The sequence below is a fragment of the Anomaloglossus baeobatrachus genome, chromosome 1, assembly GCF_048569485.1.
Source record: "Anomaloglossus baeobatrachus isolate aAnoBae1 chromosome 1, aAnoBae1.hap1, whole genome shotgun sequence".
Lineage (NCBI taxonomy): Eukaryota > Metazoa > Chordata > Amphibia > Anura > Aromobatidae > Anomaloglossus > Anomaloglossus baeobatrachus.
The window spans coordinates 597,955,295-597,974,384 of record NC_134353.1 but is presented as its reverse complement, the minus strand read 5'-3'; positions in this window follow the sequence as shown (position 1 = coordinate 597,974,384).

The following is a 19,090-nucleotide window of genomic DNA, read 5'->3' as shown; positions in this document are numbered from 1 at the left end:
CAGCTCAGGAGTCCACTTCTATTTGTATTTTTGATGCTAACTCCTCGTGGTGCTTGCTGCAGTCATAGCCCACACGCTTTCAATAGCAGTTGTGACTATTTTCACAACTGTATCAGGTGAGCACATCTGGTGTTTATTCTACAAACATACGTAACGTTAGTACCCTATTAGCTCCTTTTGTCTTTTCAGTCTCCTTCACATTGTAATGATTCTATATAATATGTTTCCCTTTTTCTGTTGAGTTACTGAATTAATGAACTTTTGATGATCTAATTTGAGATGAACAAATTAGATTAAAATTGTACAAGCATGTTGACAATGATTTGCTGAGCTGGGACTACCCCTTTAAAACACTGCTGTCTCTTTTTCTTAAAGGGTTAACGGTCTGGAGGTGTGACCAAATATGCAACATTTTACTCTCTGGAGTAACCACTTTAAGACCAACTAACCACTAAATTAGTATAATACAGCCATGCTGACATGGATTTTCTAAGTAGGTACTCCAGTCTTATAAGTTTAAAGGGTATCTGTCCCCTATGCCCCCCACCTAGCAGCATTCATATCTGTATGACCAAACTCCCTGCCTAACCAGTCCTGTATAATGTTTATTAAAAAAATCTGTGTTTTTTTAAAAAAAAAGAATTTATAAATTCTATAGTGGTTACCTGTATATGCTTTAATGTATTAACAAAATACTAGGAAGATGAATTTGTGAATACATTAAAGCATATACAGGTAACCACTATATATTTTAATCACTTACATTATATAATTGTTTATGAATGTTATCGCAGTAGGTATATATTTTTCTTTGTTTTATGCCCTTGGGACTTACACACGATCTCATTACCTTAGTAGCAGCTACATTTATTTTTATTAATTATTTTTTTCACTTGAGCACCAGTGACTTTCATTTAAATTTATAAACTCTGCTGCTCCTATGTTAATTAGGGCTGGGAATAGTCAATGGGGTGTTTGTTCCATAGACTAGTTAGCTTTCTTTTGTGTTATAACGCCCCTATGGACGTGATAACATGATTTCCATGAGCCGGCATCCTCACCAGATTGTAGAAATCTCATATGATCTCTGCTTTGTTCACTTACATTGAGCCTCTGAATCTGGATGCACGCATCCCCTTTTCAGAGAGGCACACTGTACATGATCGTAAGCTTTTTTTTTTTTTTTATACGCGTACATCGGGTTTCAGAAGCTCGATGAGAGTGAAGAAAGTCTCGCTCATGTGCGAGATTTCCAGTTGACAGAGACTCCGGCTTATGTAAATCATTTTATCATGCCCACAGGGGTGTGATAATAGGGACAATTGACTGACTAGTCTAAGGAGCTAACACCCATCTACTATTCGAGGCCCTAATTCGCATAGAAATAGCGCAGTTTATAAATCCCTTTTTTAAAGATTGGTTTTAGGGATAATGAAAAAACCACGGTGTTGGCTGCGCTGCTATTAAAGTTCATAAAGATGATGGTATTGTTCCAAAAAAAACTTTTTTTATTGCAAGATTATAAGCCACAACGCGTTTCGGGGTTAAATGTTCCCCCTTCCTCAGGTAGCAACAATCATATGAAGTGGTATGCCTTATATATACATGAATATGTAGGTCCCCACACCCCTTGATTAATTCAACATATGGATCATAATGATCAATCAGCAGGGTTTTCAGGGACCTCGCCTCACAAAAATCAATTGTACATATTCACATTTGACAGCGATATTCAAGAAACCACGAATATATTTTGTCTCAAGTATATTGTGATACCCTCATCATTAAAAAAATCTTTTGAAATATATTTAGAAATTAATAAACATGAATAAAAAACTCATCAAGGAAATTACTTTAAAAACAAGAAAATATGAAATTTAGATTTTGAGATTTAAAATTTACATGTTTATTCATGTTTATTAATTTCCTTGATGAGTTTTTTATTCATGTTTATTAATTTCTAAATATATTTCAAAAGATTTTTTTAATGATGAGGGTATCACAATATACTTGAGACAAAATATATTTGTGGTTTCTTGAATATCGCTGTCAAATGTGAATATGTACAATTGATTTTTGTGAGGCGAGGTCCCTGAAAACCCTGCTGATTGATCATTATGATCCATATGTTGAATTAATCAAGGGGTGTGGGGACCTACATATTCATGTATATATAAGGCATACCACTTCATATGATTGTTGCTACCTGAGGAAGGGGGAACATTTAACCCAGAAACGCGTTGTGGCTTATAATCTTGCAATAAAAAAAGTTTTTTTTGGAACAATACCATCATCTTTATGAACTTTAATAGCAGCGCAGCCAACACCGTGGTTTTTTCATTATCCCCAAATCCATTCTTCTCCTCCTTGGAGTGCACGGGGCTGCTGCAGCTATTCCAAGACTCTGCCTGAATCACATCAAGCCTCTGAAGGGCCGGTGAGTCACCGGCATCTTTTCTACGGGTCCGTCCACCACAGAGGAGGAGCTGCAGCTCAGAGCTGGTCTGACGGCTGTGCTCCTCCATGTGGGATATCGATCGTGTGAGCGGCAGCCTGAGCTGGAAATACTGCGGGCTGGAAAGGACGAGATCCCCGCTGATGCCATAGCGGTACACCGTGGACCTCCCTTCGGCTGTCTCCCCAGTGTTGTACCTGACGTACAACAGGATCAGGTGAGTGTGACCATCACACTGCACACGTAATAAGTTATCATTAGATTTTACACAGGAGCGCACCCTCTTTTTCTTTTAAAGATTGGTTTTAGTGAATATTATACACTAGAAGGTGGCCCGATTCTACGCATCGGGTATTCTAGAATTTACGTATTGTGTAGTTCATGTATGATTTTTGTTATATATATATATTTATAGATGTTGTTGTGTGTAGTTACCAAGTGTTTGTGTAGGGCGCTGTACATGTTCTGGGTGTTGTCTGGGTGTGACGGGGGGTGAGAGCAGTGTTGTATGTGTGTTGTGTTGTTTGTGGAGCGCAGTGTGTCTGTAGCGTTGTATGTGTGTTGCGCGGTTTGTGTGTGTGTGGTGTGTTTTGGGGGAGGTATGTTTTGTGCAATGTGTGTGTTGTGCGGTATGTGGGTATATTTGTGTGTGCAGCGTTGTCTGTGTGTGTGGGTGTCTGTGTAGGGCAGTTGTTTGTGGTTCCCAGTGTGTGTGGTGTGTTGTGCAGTGCGTGCGCGCGTGTGTGTGTTGGGGGAGGTGTGCACTTCCCATCGTGCTCCATCCCCCATGCAGCGCACTCCCCATCGTGCTCCATCCCCCATGCAGCGCACTCCCCATCGTGCTCCATCCCCTATGCTGCGCACCCCCCATCGTGCTCCATCTGCCATGCTGCGCACTCCCAACCGTGGTCCATCCGCCATGCTGCGCACTCCCAAACGTGCTCCATCTGCCATACTCCGCACTCCCCATCGTGCTGCATCCCCCATGCTGCGCACTCCCAAACGTGCTCCATCCGCCATGCTGCGCACTCCCAAACGTGCTCCATGCGCCATGCTGCGCACTCCCAAACGTGCTCCATCCCCCATGCTGCGCACCCCCCATCGTGCTCCATCCCCCATGCTGCACCAGCATCAGCCTCTCTACCCGCAGCATCAGCCTCTCTGCCCGCAGCATCAGCCTCTCTGCCCGCAGCATCAGCCTCTCTCCTCCCAGCATCAGCCTCTCTACCCGCAGCATCAGCCTCTCTCCTCCCAGCATCAGCCTCTCTCCTCCCAGCATCAGCCTCTCTCCTCCCAGCATCAGCCTCTCTTATCCCAGCATCAGCCTCTCCGTCCCCAGCATCAGCCTCTCCGTCCCCAGCATCAGCCTCTCCGTCCCCAGCATCAGCCTCTCTGTCCCCAGCATCAGCCTCTCTGTCCCCAGCATCAGCCTCTCTGTCCCCAGCATCAGCCTCTCTAATCCCAGCATCAGCCTCTCTCCTCCCAGCATCAGCCTCTGTCCCCAGCATCAGCCTCTCTCCTCCCAGCATCAGCCTCTCTCCTCCCAGCATCAGCCTCTCTCCTCCCAGCATCAGCCTCTCTGTCCCCAGCATCAGCCTCTCTGTCCCCAGCATCAGCCTCTCTCCTCCCAGCATCAGCCTCTCTCCTCCCAGCATCAGCCTCTCTCCTCCCAGCATCAGCCTCTCTCCTCCCAGCATCAGCCTCTCTCCTCCCAGCATCAGCCTCTCTCCTCCCAGCATCAGCCTCTCTCCTCCCAGCATCAGCCTCTCTCCTCCCAGCATCAGCCTCTCTCCTCCTAGCATCAGCCTCTCTCATCCCAGCATCAGCCTCTCTCATCCCAGCATCAGCCTCTCTCATCCCAGCATCAGCCTCTCTGATCCCAGCATCAGCCTCTCTGATCCCAGCATCAGCCTCTCCGTCCCCAGCATCAGCCTCTCCGTCCCCAGCATCAGCCTCTCTGTCCCCAGCATCAGCCTCTCTCATCCCAGCATCAGCCTCTCTCCTCCCAGCTTCAGCCTCTCTGTCCCCAGCATCAGCCTCTCTCATCCCAGCATCAGCCTCTCTGTCCCCAGCATCAGCCTCTCTCCTCCCAGCATCAGCCTCTCTCATCCCAGCATCAGCCTCTCTCCTCCTAGCATCAGCCTTTTCTGTCCCCAGCTGATGCCTTTTCGGTCCCCAGCATCAGCCTCTCTCCTCCCAGCCTACCCCAGCCTCAGCCTCCCCCAGAATCAGCCTCTCTTCTCTCAGCCTCCCCATCCCAGCCTTCCCCAGGATCAGCCTCTCTCCTCCCAGCCTCCTCCAGCACGCCGTGCTCCTCTGCCGACACTCACAGATCCGATCGCATACACTCACACACACCCGATCGCATACACTCACACACACCCGATCGCATACACTCACACACATTGACGATATTGCACATACACGCTCATACAACATCCGGAGATACCACATGCTTCTGGCCATGTGATCCTCCGGCAGGTCCTGGAAGCTCACAGCACAATATCGCCGCCGAGAAGCAAGCGATATCCCAGGATGTTGTGAGTGTGTGGATGCGATGTGATGTGTGTGTGAGAGTTAGTGTGATCTGATGTGTGTGTGTGTGTTGTTGTGTGTGTGTGTGTGTGTGTGTGTGTATTTTTCGCCGCTGCAGGACCTTGATGCGCTGGTAACTATGCTACCATGGTTACCAGCGCATCTCGTCCCCCGCTCGCACGGGAGCCCACACCAGCATACGCCGGCCAGCCCCAGCAATGCGAGGGTATGTGTCGGCTGGTTTGGCGGCGCACGCTGATGTGGGCTCCCAGGGGTACAGTACTCACCTGGTAGTCGTAGCTCCGTTACCGTGTCTGTTCGGGGAATGCGGGGGGGCGGGGCCAGAGCTAGCGTGCATTGCGTGAGGGGGCGGGGCGTGGCAGAGTTGCCAATGCCTGCAGGGTGCCGGGGCGAGAGGCCAATCTGTGGGGGGGGCGGAGCCTGGGCGAGCGGCCGGCCAATCCGTGTGGGGGCGCAGCCTGGGCGAGCGGCCAATCCGTGTGGGGGGCGGGGCCATGGTGAGCCCAGCGGCCAATCAGCTTTGTGTCACCGTAAGGACACAATTTTGGAGCAAGACAGACAGACAGAATAAGGCAATTATATATATAGATGGTTGGTTAGGCAGCGAATTTTGTCATAAAGATATGAATGCTGTTGAGTTGGAGGACATAGGGGAACTGACAGGTGCCATTTAAGAGATCTATTTAATGTATGAGGATAGTATTTTGGTGACAATTCTTTTAACAATGTTTTCCATTGGCATTCGCTATCTTTTAAAAAGAGATCGGGTATCGTGTTACCTGATGTTCAAAGTGATTGCAATATGTTCCTAATTAGTTTACTAATCACTAGGGATGAGTGGACCTGAACTGTAAAATTGCCCCCCAAGCCTAAATATTCCAGCCTGCAGCTGCCCAAAATGATCACATTCATTAGATGCAATAATTCTGGGCTTTTGCCTGCTCATCCCGGTTGCCCTAATGTGGTGGTAATCGGGGTAATATAAAGTGCGTCCCCAGTGCAATCTATGAAGATTGTGCAATTTCCATCCGCACGTTGCATTTTAGAACGCAGCATTTTGCATACTGAAATATTTTGCCAAATCGTTGCGTTCTAAAAAGTAACATGTCACTTCTTTTGGGCGTTCTGGATGCTTTTCCCACTCTATGGTAGAGCAAGCATCCAGAAGGTATGAATTCTGCATGCACAATGCATTCAAAATGCAGCTTTTCGGCTTTGTTTTGAAACTCACATGCAGTGACTTAAACGCTGAGGAATAGAACGCAGATGTGCGCACATACTCTTAACCCCTTCACAACCGGCCAATTTTTCGTTTTCCGTTTTTTTTTTCGCCATTCTTCTTTTGAGAGACGTAACTTTATTTTTCAGTCAATATGGTCATGTGAGGGCTCATTTTTTGCGGAATGAGCTGTACTTTTAAATTAAACCATAAGTTTTACTATATAGTGTTCTGGAAAACGGCAAAAAAATTCCAAATGTGGAAAAATTGCAAAAAAGTGCGATAGCACTATTGTTTTTGAGATTTTATTTACTGCGTTCACGATATGGTAAAACTGATGTATGGGTGTGATGCCTCAGGTCAGTGCGAGTTCGTAGACACCAAACATGTATAGGTGTACTTTTATATAAGGGGTTAAAAAAATCAGTTGTCCGAAAAAAGTGGTGCACGTTTTGCGCCATATTCTGAGACCCGTAGCGTTCTCTTTTTTTGGGAGCTATGACTCAGTGATTGCTTATTTTTTGCGTCTCAGGCTGCCATTTTTAAATGTACCATTTTTGCGCAGATGCTAAGTTTTGATCGCCTGTTATTGCATTTTGTGCAAAATTCGTAGTGACCAAAAAACGTAATTTTGGCGTTTGGAATTTTTTTGCCGCTACGCCGTTTACTGATCAGATTAATTGATTTTATATTTTCATAGATCGGGCATTTCTGAACGCAGCGATACCAAATGTGTATATTTTTTAATTTTTAACCCTTTAATTTTAAATGAGACGAAAGGGGGGTGATTTGAACTTTTAGGGTTTTTTTAATTTTTTTTTTAATTTTTTTTAAACTTTTTTAACTTTTTATTTTACTAGTCCTCCTAGGGGGCTATATGGATCAACAATCCGATCGCTGTGTCATATCTCCTGATCACAGCTATACATCTGTAAACAGCAGATATGCTCATTTTCTGCATGACCCAACTCCGGGCCGGGTGAAACCGAAATCACATGACCCTGTGCTACCATTACAACCACTGGAAGTGACGTGATCATGTCACGTGACTTCCGGTATCGGCAGGTGAGTAAATGCTTACCGCCGATAACGTTATAATGGTGCTGTCCCATATTGACAGCGCTATTTAAGGGGTTAAACGGCACGAGCAGATAACGATTCTGCTCATGCCTGGCAGGCACACATCTCAACTGTGAAAATCAGCTGAGATGTTTGCCGATCACGGCAAGCTGCCGGAAGCAGACCGCAGGCAGTAACACGGACCGCTAGGACGTAGTAATACTGCCCGCGGTCATTAAGGGGTTAAAGACAGCTTTGATTTGTCAGCTGCTATCAAGTCGTAGATTAGTAGTGGGAAGCGTCCGAGACCTTCCCATTACTAATCTTGTAAGTGAAAAGAAATAAAACAAACACTGAAAAAAATATCATATATTTGAAATAAAATACACATACCCCCTTTCAACCCTTCATTAACACCAAACAACCCTTTCAGATCCGATGTAATCTATACGAAGTCCCATGACTATCACGGCACTGCTACATGGATGTGAAAACTCTGGGCAGCTGCGGGCTGATATTTTTAGGCTGGGGGCAAGGGGCAATATCCATTGTGCCTCCTATAATTATAATGCCAGCCCCCACCTATCTGCTTTACCATTGTTGGATATCAAAAATGGGGGAGACCCTATGTCGTGTGTTTTTTATTTGTCCTCCCCCCCCTCACCCCCCGACACTTTATTTTGATACCTAGCCACAGTAGCTCACAGGTGGGAGCTTCAGCTGGCATTTTACCTGCACTGGCTATCAAAATATGGTGGGAGCATGCGTCTTTTTTTCTTATTTCTTTTTGTACTACTATTCAACAAACTGCAACCAATCACAGATGCAGACACAGGTTTGGGGGCGTGTACAGCAGTCTGCAACCAATCACAGATACTGGCACAGAGAGTGGGTGGGGAAGCAGTGAATATGCATGAAACTAAGCCCATAAGAGTCTTAGGCTATGTGCGCACTTTGCTTTTTACCTGCTTTTTACCTGCTTTTTCAACTGCAGCGTTTAATGCCAAAATGGTTGTGTTCTGCTTTTCAAGCAAAGTCTATGGGAATTTGGTTTTCTTGTCCGCACTATGCAGTTCAAACTGCAGCCTTTTTGTGGCAGAACTTTGGTCAAAAACACATCTTTGCAGTGCAAAACCCAAATGGCAAAAACAATTGTCATGTTTTTGCCATTTGGGTTTTGCCCTGCAAAGCTGAGTTTTTGACCAAAGTTCTACAACAAAAAGGCTGCAGTTTGAACTGCAAAGTGCGGACAAGAAAACCAAATTCCCATAGACTTTGCTTGAAAAGCAGAACACAACCATTTTGGCATTAAACGCTGCAGTTGAAAAAGCAGGTAAAAAGCAAAGTGCGCACATAGCCTTACTGCAGCAAGAGCCTCTGGGAAACACATTAACCCTTGCATGCGTGACATCACAAATCTACACTTTTACGTAACGGGGGGCCTTTTAGGCCCCCGTGCAAATCATATGGAGAAACTCACATAACTAACTTTTAAAAGTTTATTTCAAAATTTCAAAATAAAATATGAATAATGCACAACATTTAATTATAATTTTTTGCAGAAAACACTAAAACTTTTTTTTTCCAAATTTCAAACAAAGATGTGAAAAAACACACAAAGGTATAAAAAGCTAGAGTAAACTAGGTGCAGCTACATTTCTTTTCTAACTTTTTCTTTTCAATTTTATTGGTCTTCCAAACAATTTTCACGTTATCTTTTCTGAAGAATGTTCTTTACCGACATTTTCCCCACAAGTGGTACAATATCGCTCAGTTTTCATCTTTAAGTTTATTGGACAAATGAAACTGCTTTTGTTTTCTTTCTCCTGGCTGTGGAATATCCTGAAACTGTACGCCACACTGTTTCATTGCTTCTTTAGTTTGCTTTGGCAAGCATTTCAAGTTGCTTCGCTCTATCATGTGAGGCATTACAAGTTCATGGCAAAGGTCCTTCAAGAATAGGCAAATCCTGTCCTACTTGCATGGAATTCTGGATGAGTTTCTGTATAAATAATGAATCAATTCAGGGCTGCTACATCAAGCATATTTGAAAAAATTACTACAGGCCAACGTCTTGTTTGCCTCTTGCATGAATATTCTCTCACCATTTCATTCATTTTGTCTACACCTCCTTTAGTTTATTGTGATGCAGGATTATTTCTGATTTTAATTTCCTATCAATATTGCAATCATGATGCATGGTACTGAGTAATATAATGGATTTCTCCTTTGCTTTGTAAGATACCAGTGTCACTTTGTTGTTGAAGCCAAAGACACTCTCATAAAGTGCCCTCTGTGGATTGTGTATCATATGACATCCTCACATGGCATAATGCCCCCCCCCCCAAGCAACCCTGACTACAAATAGAGTAACTTGAGACACAAATGCTGCTGAGTACATGATAAAAATAAAAGGCCCCCAATCCGTACAGATGTGGTTTTCCCCAAATAAGCATTGTTACACCAAAATGCCTAGCAAAAAAAATATATGAACAGCTGGATATTACCAACGACATACTTGAGGAATACCTAGAGTTTCACAATTTTAACTAAAGTAATTTTGCAGATAATAGCAAAATAGTAAGCACTGGGTCCTAAAAGGCCCCCGATACACATTGTAGGGTTAAGTATAACTACCCTGCGCTTACTATAATTTATCTTAAATTTGCAGCCCCCTAGCACTTACTACGACCATTTTACAGTCCTGAACGTCTTTGAATTGTATGGGGTTCATTGTTTGGGATTAAGTTTGGCATCAAGTTCACTCGCCAATCCAAATTGTTTTTTTTGCCTTTTTCACCATGTTCGTTCAGTGAACTTGATTTATCCACGGGTTCCCACCAGCAATCAGTCACACTTCTCAGAGCCAAGTGTGGAGACACAGGGGGCAGTGGGTGCTCTTGTCCGCTGGCCCGGCCGCCTTTAGAAAGACAGCATGGCCCAGGGCTCATCCCAACTGAACGCCCGACCTTCTTAACCGTGGGCGGAACACTACTCAGACAACACGGTGAGGGAATCACAATATTAAGACTTTATTGACATCCATCAACAACTGGTGACTCCAAGAAGTCCCTCTTTATAGCCCGCGCCTTCCCTTAGGACAGGGGTCGGGAACCTATGGCTCGCGAGCCAGATATGGCTCTTTTGATGGCCGTATCTGGCTCGCAGACAGGGCTCCTACCTGTCTATGGGAAGGATCAGGGCCGGCGCCAGCACAATTGAGAGCAATGATGAGAGAGTGAGCGGCGCGCTCTCTCTCTTATCATTCTCCCCGCTGTGACTGTCGGCGTTCTTCTGACAGCTCTGCAGCGAGCGCGGTGACGTCATCACTGCGCGCCTGCTGAGAGGTCAGCGAGCGACAGCAATGGACGATGCGCCGAGGAGACCGGATCAGCGGGGGAACGAGTGAGCCGCCCCTCTACTGACACTGGGCTCCCCTGACTCACAGGCCGGCCACTACACAGCGGCACTAGTACACATAGGGGCCCGGCAGCCGCTCTGCGTCTATGTGTAGTGCTGCTGTGTAGTGGCCGAACTGTGAGTCAGGGGAGCCCAGTGTCAGAAGAGGGGCCCCTGACCTGGAGAGGCCACCAGCCATGTCTGAGCTGCAGGAGTGCTAGTCCTGACCTGCACAGCAGACGGAATCTCCATCCTGCAGGACCTGCGATGATGTCACGCCCATGTGACTGTGTGGGAGGAGACACAGGATGCCGGGCAGAAAGCAAGAGAACTGAATCCTGAAGGAGATTGGGACACATGACTGGTAATAAGAAAAGAGGGGACATGAGGGTGGGGGGGGCTGCAGGGTGAGGGGCATATGAGGGCTGCAGACTGACAGAAGGATGTTAAGGGGTGCAGAGTGTTTGAGAGGGGTAAGTTGGGGTACAGGCAGGGTGAGATATGTGAGCAGGGTGTGTGAGATATGGGGGTGTATTGTGTGTGATATGGGGGGTGCAGGCTGTATGGGAAGCAGGGTATGTGCTTCCTACCTGTTTGTAATTCTTTCATGTGCCTCACCCCTGCTGGTCAGCTGATGTTCATCTGGGTCAATGAGACATGTATATAAGTACTGCACTAGGTCTATGACCGTGGTCTGTGTGCGTGCCTCTGGATAAGTGCCTCATAAGTGTCAGAAATATACCAGAAATGAACCAGACATGACCAGAAGGTAAACTTCTTCAGCTCTTTCTAACCAAGTTTTCCACTGACACAACTTACTTGTTAATTCATATACTTACCACACTACCCCCACCATGTTCACCTATGCCCTCACAGTCTTTGCCCCTCTCCTCCTCACTCTCCTTCACTATCCCCACACCCCAGCACCCTCTAAGCAAATATTCATCTCCCCCTCCCTCCTGCCTTCTCATCTGTCCTCATCTGCTGACCTACTCCTGAACCTCAGGTCGCTCCTAATATCGCGCAGACCATGCCGTCCACTCTCCTTCTCCCACCTGCTCTCCCTTTCTCTACTCCTTCTCACTGCTGGTGACATAGCCCCCAATCCTGGCCCCCCGTGGATGGTACACCCCTCTTTATCACCCACCCACCACTCTCCACATAATAGTAACTACTGCAATCTATCCAACATAAAAACTATTCCCCTCTCACCCACTCTGCCGCCCCCTCTCTCAGGAGCGCTCTGGAATGCCCGTTCAGTGTGTAATAAACTGCACATCATTCATGATCTCTTTACCTCTAGCAATCTATCCTTTCTAGGCATCACCGAAACATGGCTGACACCATCCAACTCTGCCTCCCCAGCTGCACTATGCTACGGTGGCCTGCACTTCTCCCACACTCCTCGCCCTGGCAATAGACAAGGTGGAGGAGTGGGCCTCCTTCTTTCTAACAACTACAACTTCACCACAATCCCACCTCTACCCTCCCTCGACCTGCCTTCCTTTGAAGTGCACTCTGTCCGAATCTATTCTCCCTCCAACCTCCAAGTGGCTGTCATATACAGACCCCCGGGCGCCACCACTGCCTTCCTCGACCACTTCTCTGCCTGGCTTCTACACTTTCTCTCTGCTGACATTCCCACCATCATCATGGGTGACTTCAACATCCCCACTGACACTCGCCAACAAGCTGCTTCCAAACTCCTCTCCCTTGCTTCGTCTTTTGGCTTAACTCAGTGGTCCACCTCTGCCACCCACAAAGATGGACACACACTAGACCTTATCTTCACCCGCCTCTGTCCCCTTTCTGACTTCACAACTTCCCCCCTCCCCCTATCTGACCACCATCTTCTGACCTTTTCAGCCCTGTCCTCCTCACCTACCCCCCCTGTCCAGCACCTAGCACATCCCCGCAGAAACCTTGCACACCTCAACATGCACACCCTCGCCGACTCTATCCTCCCACTGTCCTCCATATCGTCCCTCCACGACACAGACAGCGCCACTACTTTCTACAACACCACCCTCACATCAGCTATTGATTCAGTCGCTCCCCTTGTGCATGGCAGAGTGAGACGAATCAATAGACAACCCTGGCACAACAGCCTCACTAAAAAACTGCGGCAAAGGTCTAGGGCTGCAGAGCGGCGGTGGAAGAAAACGCACTCCCAGGAAGACTTCACCACATTCAAAAATGCAATTCACACATTTCGTTCAGTCCTCACCTCCGCTAAACACGACTACTTCAGAAACCTCATATCCTCTCTAACACACAACCCCAAACAGTTATTCAACACTTTCAACTCCCTCCTTCGCCCACCACTGCCCCCTCCAACCTCCCTCATCTCTGCAGAAGAATTTGCCACCTATTTCCAAGAAAAAATCGACCTAATAAGGCAAGTCTTCTCTGCTCAGCCACCACAACCCCTTCATGTAGCTGACCACTGCCCCTCCCCCATAAACTTCCTCCCCACCATCACCGAAGGAGAGCTTGCACGTCTGCTCTCAAAAGCGCACCTCACCACCTGCGCACTTGACCCCATGCCATCCCACCTCCTTCCCAACCTCACCACCATCCTTATTCCAGCCTTAACCCATCTCTTCAACCTATCTTTAACGACTGGAACCTTCCCCTCTGCCTTTAAACATGCAACAGTCACACCTATCCTAAAGAAACCTTCCCTCGATCCAACCTCTACTACCAGCTACCGCCCCATATCACTACTCCCACTTGCCTCAAAACTCCTGGAACAGCATGTCCATGCTGAACTTTCCTCCCACCTCTCCTCTAACGCTCTCTTTGACAACCTACAGTCCGGCTTCCGTCCACATCACTCCACCGAAACTGCCCTGACTAAAATCACAAATGACTTGCTTACTGCCAAAGCGAACAAGCACTTCTCTATACTCCTACTCCTAGACCTGTCCTCAGCCTTCGATACCGTTGACCACTCCCTCCTACTACAGATCCTCTCTTCCCTTGGTGTCAGAGACCTCGCCCTCTCTTGGATCTCTTCATACCTCTCAAATCGCACTTTTAGTGTCTCCCACTCCCACACAACCTCTTCATCCCACCATCTCTCTGTTGGCGTCCCTCAAGGCTCTGTCCTAGGACCCCTACTTTTCTCTATCTACACATTTGGCCTGGGACAACTCATAAAGTCCCATGGCTTCCAATACCACCTATATGCCGACGACACCCAGATCTACCTCTCTGGCCCAGATGCCACATCTCTGCTGTCCAAAATCCCGAAATGTCTATCTGCTATATCCTCCTTCTTCTCCTCTCGCTTCCTAAAGCTCAATGTGGCCAAAACTGAACTAATCATCTTTCCTCCGTCTCACCTACACTCTCCACCTGATCTATCTATTACAATAAATAACACCACGCTCTCGCCAGTACCCAAAGTTCGCTGCCTCGGAGTGACCTTTGACTCTGCCTTATCCTTCATTCCACACATCCAATCCCTCACCACCTCCTGCCGTCTTCAACTCAAAAATATTTCCAGAATCCGCCCTTTCCTCAATTTGCAATCTACTAAAATGCTAGTGCATGCCCTCATAATCTCCCGCCTCGACTACTGTAACATCCTCCTCTGTGGCCTCCCTGCCAACACGCTTGCCCCTCTCCAGTCCATCCTTAACTCTGCTGCCCGACTTATCCACCTCTCTCCTCAATACCACCCCGCTTCTCCTCTCTGCATGTCCCTCCACTGGCTTCCAATCTTCCACCGTATCCAATTCAAACTTCTAACACTGACCTACAAAGCTGTGCATAATCTTTCCCCTCCGTACATCTCCGAACTACTCTCCCACTACACTCCAACACGTCACCTCCGGTCCTCCCAAGATCTCCTCCTCTCCTCCTCTCTCATTCGCTCCTCACACAACCGACTCCAAGACTTCTCCCGAGCATCCCCAGTCTCCTGGAACTCGCTGCCTCAACACGTCAGACTATCCCCTACTCTTGCAAACTTGAAACGGAACCTGAAAACGCACCTGTTCAGAAATGCCTACAATCTACAATGAACTCGCTGCCGCCCGACCACCGTGCGCAGCTGCCGCCCGACCACCGTGCGCAGCTGCCGCCCGACCACCGTGCGCAGCTGCCGCCCGACCACCGTGCGCAGCTGCCGCCCGACCACCGTGCGGAGCTGCCGCCCGACCACCGTGCGGAGCTGCCGCCCGACCACCGTGCGGAGCTGCCGCCCGACCACCGTGCGGAGCTGCCGCCTGACCTACACCCCACCTATTGTCTCCTCCCCATAATCCTATAGAATGTAAGCCCGCAAGGGTAGGGCCCTCTTCCCTCTGTACTAGTCTGTCTACTGTAACTTGTATACGTATTTTGTATGTAACCCCCTTCTCATGTACAGCACCATGGAATTAATGGTGCTCTATAAATAAATAATAATAATAATAATAATAATGTGACATATGGGGGTGTAGTGTGTGAGATCTGGGGGGTGCAGGCTGTATGGGAAGCAGTGTGTGTGTGTGGGATATGGGGGGTGCAGGCTGTATGGGAAGCAGTGTGTGTGTGTGTGGGATATGGGGGGTGCAGGCTGTATGGGGAGCAGTGTGTGTGTGTGATATGGGGGGTGCAGGCTGTATGGGGAGCAGTGTGTGTGTGTGATATGGGGGGGTGCAGGCTGTATGGGAAGCAGGGTATGTGACATATGGGGGTGTAGTGTGTGATATCTGGGGGGTGCAGGCTGTATGGGAAGCAGTGTGTGTGTGTGTGTGGGATATGGGGGGTGCAGGCTGTATGTGGAGCAGTGTGTGTGTGTGTGATATGGGGGGTGCAGGCTGTATGGGAAGCAGGGTGTCTGGGCCACTGACAGATACAATTGCTCCAGCGGTCACTTAGTACACAAAGGAGTGTTCCTCTCTGCTGCACTAAGCCACCGCTGGACCTAAACAATAATTTGCTGTAAAATAATAAAATAGATAATTGACATAACTGACAATGCGTTGTGTGACATGTCCAATATTCCAGCTTCTTTCTTCTGCGAATGCCTCAAAGCTGGCATTCTCTCAACATCAGGTGGGAAGAATGCCAGCTTCCAGTCATGCACAGGAAAAAGAAGAAGCCAGACTGCTGGACTGATGTCATGCATCGCAAGTTCACAATGTAAGTTATTTATTTGATTTTTTTACTGCTAATTACCATTGTTTCAGTCCAGTTGTGGCTTTATACAGCAGGGAGGAGCATTCCTTGCTGTACTAAGTGAACATTGGAGCGATTGATCTGTCAATGGCCCTTTAAACATATTGTACGGCTCTCGCGGAATTATATTTCAAAATATGTGGAATTTACGGCTCTCTTAGCCAAAAAGGTTCCTGACCCCTGCCTTAGGATATACTGTGCCCTTATCGGATTGGTTGTACAAGGTTGCTTCTCTTATTGGATGAATTTCAAGCTGCATGGGTAATGTTCATTTAAATGATGTAAACAGAAAGACTGAGGATATTTACATGTAGTCTGCAATCCACATACTAGACAATGGCCACTGAGGTAATTTACATTAGATTAGCAATACACAACTACATTACAATGAATGCTCAGAAGGGTCTGGCAGAAACAATAGTTTAGCAAGCATGAGTTAACACAGAAGAACAATACGTCTGGCTAATGTAAAAAATTTAACCCAAGACACACGTTGAAAAAGTGTGTCATCACACCAAGTCTCTGCATAATGTTCTGTTCATTGCTGAGCTGCTTGTTGGGAAAGGAACAACCTGTTCAGTAGAATGGCAACAGAAGCTTAAAGAAAATATGTCAGCTGCTGGGAGGCTGGTGAGGGTTGTGCTCCTGAAAAACATACATAAGAATAGTCCGTAAACTGCATTTCAGGATATTTAAAGTAAGAAAATAATTCATGGGATTGTTAGGGTGAACTCTTAACCAGAGATCACTAGTTGCCTACTGCCTGACCTAATTGGTGTGGACCAAGTGCATGCGTAAAGAAATCACACCAGACACAGTCGGATGTGAAATCTCTTCTTGATCACAGTAAAGATGGCACCGAACAGAGAGAGTACAGAGCATGCGTCCTCTTGATAAGGCTAGGGGCGTACACAAGTTCAGATATGCCCATTTAGTGGGACAGTTCATGGGCTAGCCAATGAGGAGATCTGTGTTGCTGTTGATGGGCAGGTCTGACTTCAGTGGATGAATCCATGGTGATGGGATTGGCGTCATCTGGTGGATCTATGCTGATGGTAGGGTCTGTGATGTCATAGGGGGCCATCTTGGGTTCCTCTGAAGACTGACTGGCTTATGCATAGAGAATTCATTTCATTGAACACACTTCTCACAGTGCTCTTATGTTCAGAGTTTAATTAAGTATTTCATCTTATGGCTCTCCTCAACAGTCCCCCCTAAATACTTTATTAACCTTCTGACCCTACCATGGTCCTCTAACACATCAGCTCTAATGCTTTAACTGCAACTTTTTTTGTTTTGCTATCCGCTATACAAGCAATACTAAGCCTTTGCCCCCCCCCACTGGTACAGACTGTTGATCAGAGAGTTGATCACATCCCGCGCACACAGTTCATAGAGGCATTAGTAATGTCCCAGTCCTTAGAACAGACTATTTAATGCTGAAGAGCTCACCCAGATTTTGAGATTAATTGATAAAGAGTAAGGCAATTGTAAGAATAAGCTTCTTACCGTTATGCTGCAGCTTTTAGCATTACTGTTTCTGAAAGACTTATTCTCAGTCAACATCTGAGTGCTGTCCGCATCTTCTAGACTTTTCTACCTGAATACACCTGATTGTATCACAACTCTAATGGATCTCTTCTTGTCTCGGGTCCATAATCTACCACCAGGAGGCCTTTAACAAGATTTCCCTTACACATAGATCTGATTACCTTCAGTAACAGAGTAGCACTTTTACGGCTTCAAATACAAACAAATAAGACAATACTAGTTGCCTACAAGTGTATGTTATCCTTAAAAAATCACTTAAATCCTTAAAATAATTGGTTGATTCAGGTCAGATAATGTTTTTCCCACCATGAGCCCTTATTTGTGTAGTGTTCCTGTACCCATTGTTCCCTTATCATGGTTATTTCCCATGTATCATCCCCAATCTAGAAATTCTCCATAAGGCTCTATGTGAGATAATCCAGCACTATGTGTGTTGTGACCCTCATTCTGCTGGTACGATGGACTCTTTACAGTGGTTATTGCCTCCAGATGGGTTTTACCTCAAGCTTTATGGAAGTTGCTGTGGTCGGGACATGCTGGATCGGTCCATCAGATTCTGACTCAGGGATCATTCTGACTTGTCTTTTTAGTATCACCGAGTCTCCTGGCTTGAGACCAGGTGCTCCTAACACTGATTTGGGATCTGGAATAGGAGGATACACATGTTTAACACACTATATAGGCAGTTGTATAAGGCTCACATCACTGGTCAGGATATCACACTGTATCTGAAGTATCTGTGAGAAATATAATCACATTGTAGGTAGTAAACCAAAAATATCTTATAGAAAGATCTAATTATTAAGAAAAAGGAAAATGAACATTTGTTACATGATTTGCCAGCGTTCACCGTTATCTTGTGGATCGTTACCTTTTTATTATAATCATTAAAATTCCAAACATACACCCATGTAACTATAGACACAATTAGATATTCCAATAAAGGAGGGGGCAGGGATTGGGGCAATAGCCCTAAACTTTCCCTACCTCGTAGCGGAGGTCGGCACCCTATAAGGCGAATTGGCGCCCCCGCTCACCGACTGTTCACCATCCTTATCCCTACACTGCTAAGCTAATACGTGCTGCTAATGTCAATGAGGGAATATAGAAACCGTGAGATACAGGGGATAAAGAGGAGTCAATATGCAATTATATCCAATGCATTCCCAAAGATTAAATATTCAAACTCTGTATTTTAACCCCTTCACGACCGCGGGCAGTAAAATTACGTCCTATTTTAACATGACTTAACGACCAGGGACGTAATTTTACTGCCTAAACTTCATTTGATTGCCGTGGCTATAGCAACGGCTTTCAAATGATGTCCCCTGCTGTTTCTTACAGGGGACCTTTGCTTGACCCCAGGGGGGGTGGCATCGCAACCCCCCATCGACGATCGTTGTGATTGGCTGTTCAAATCTGAACCGCCAACCACAACATTCGCACTGATTTCGGCAAAAATAATGCCCGAATTAGTGCGATACTGCTATGATTTGTTGTAGCAGCTACAGCATATCATAGGTGGATCTCAAACATGCCGCCCCCAGCCCCTGCATCACTGATTGGAGCGATCGTGCTATGACGCGCAATCGCTCCAATCAGTGGGGCGGTCTGATCTGCAGGTGGCCGCCCTCCCCAGGCCTGTGCTGGTCTGGGGAGCCTCCCCCAACATGTCTGCA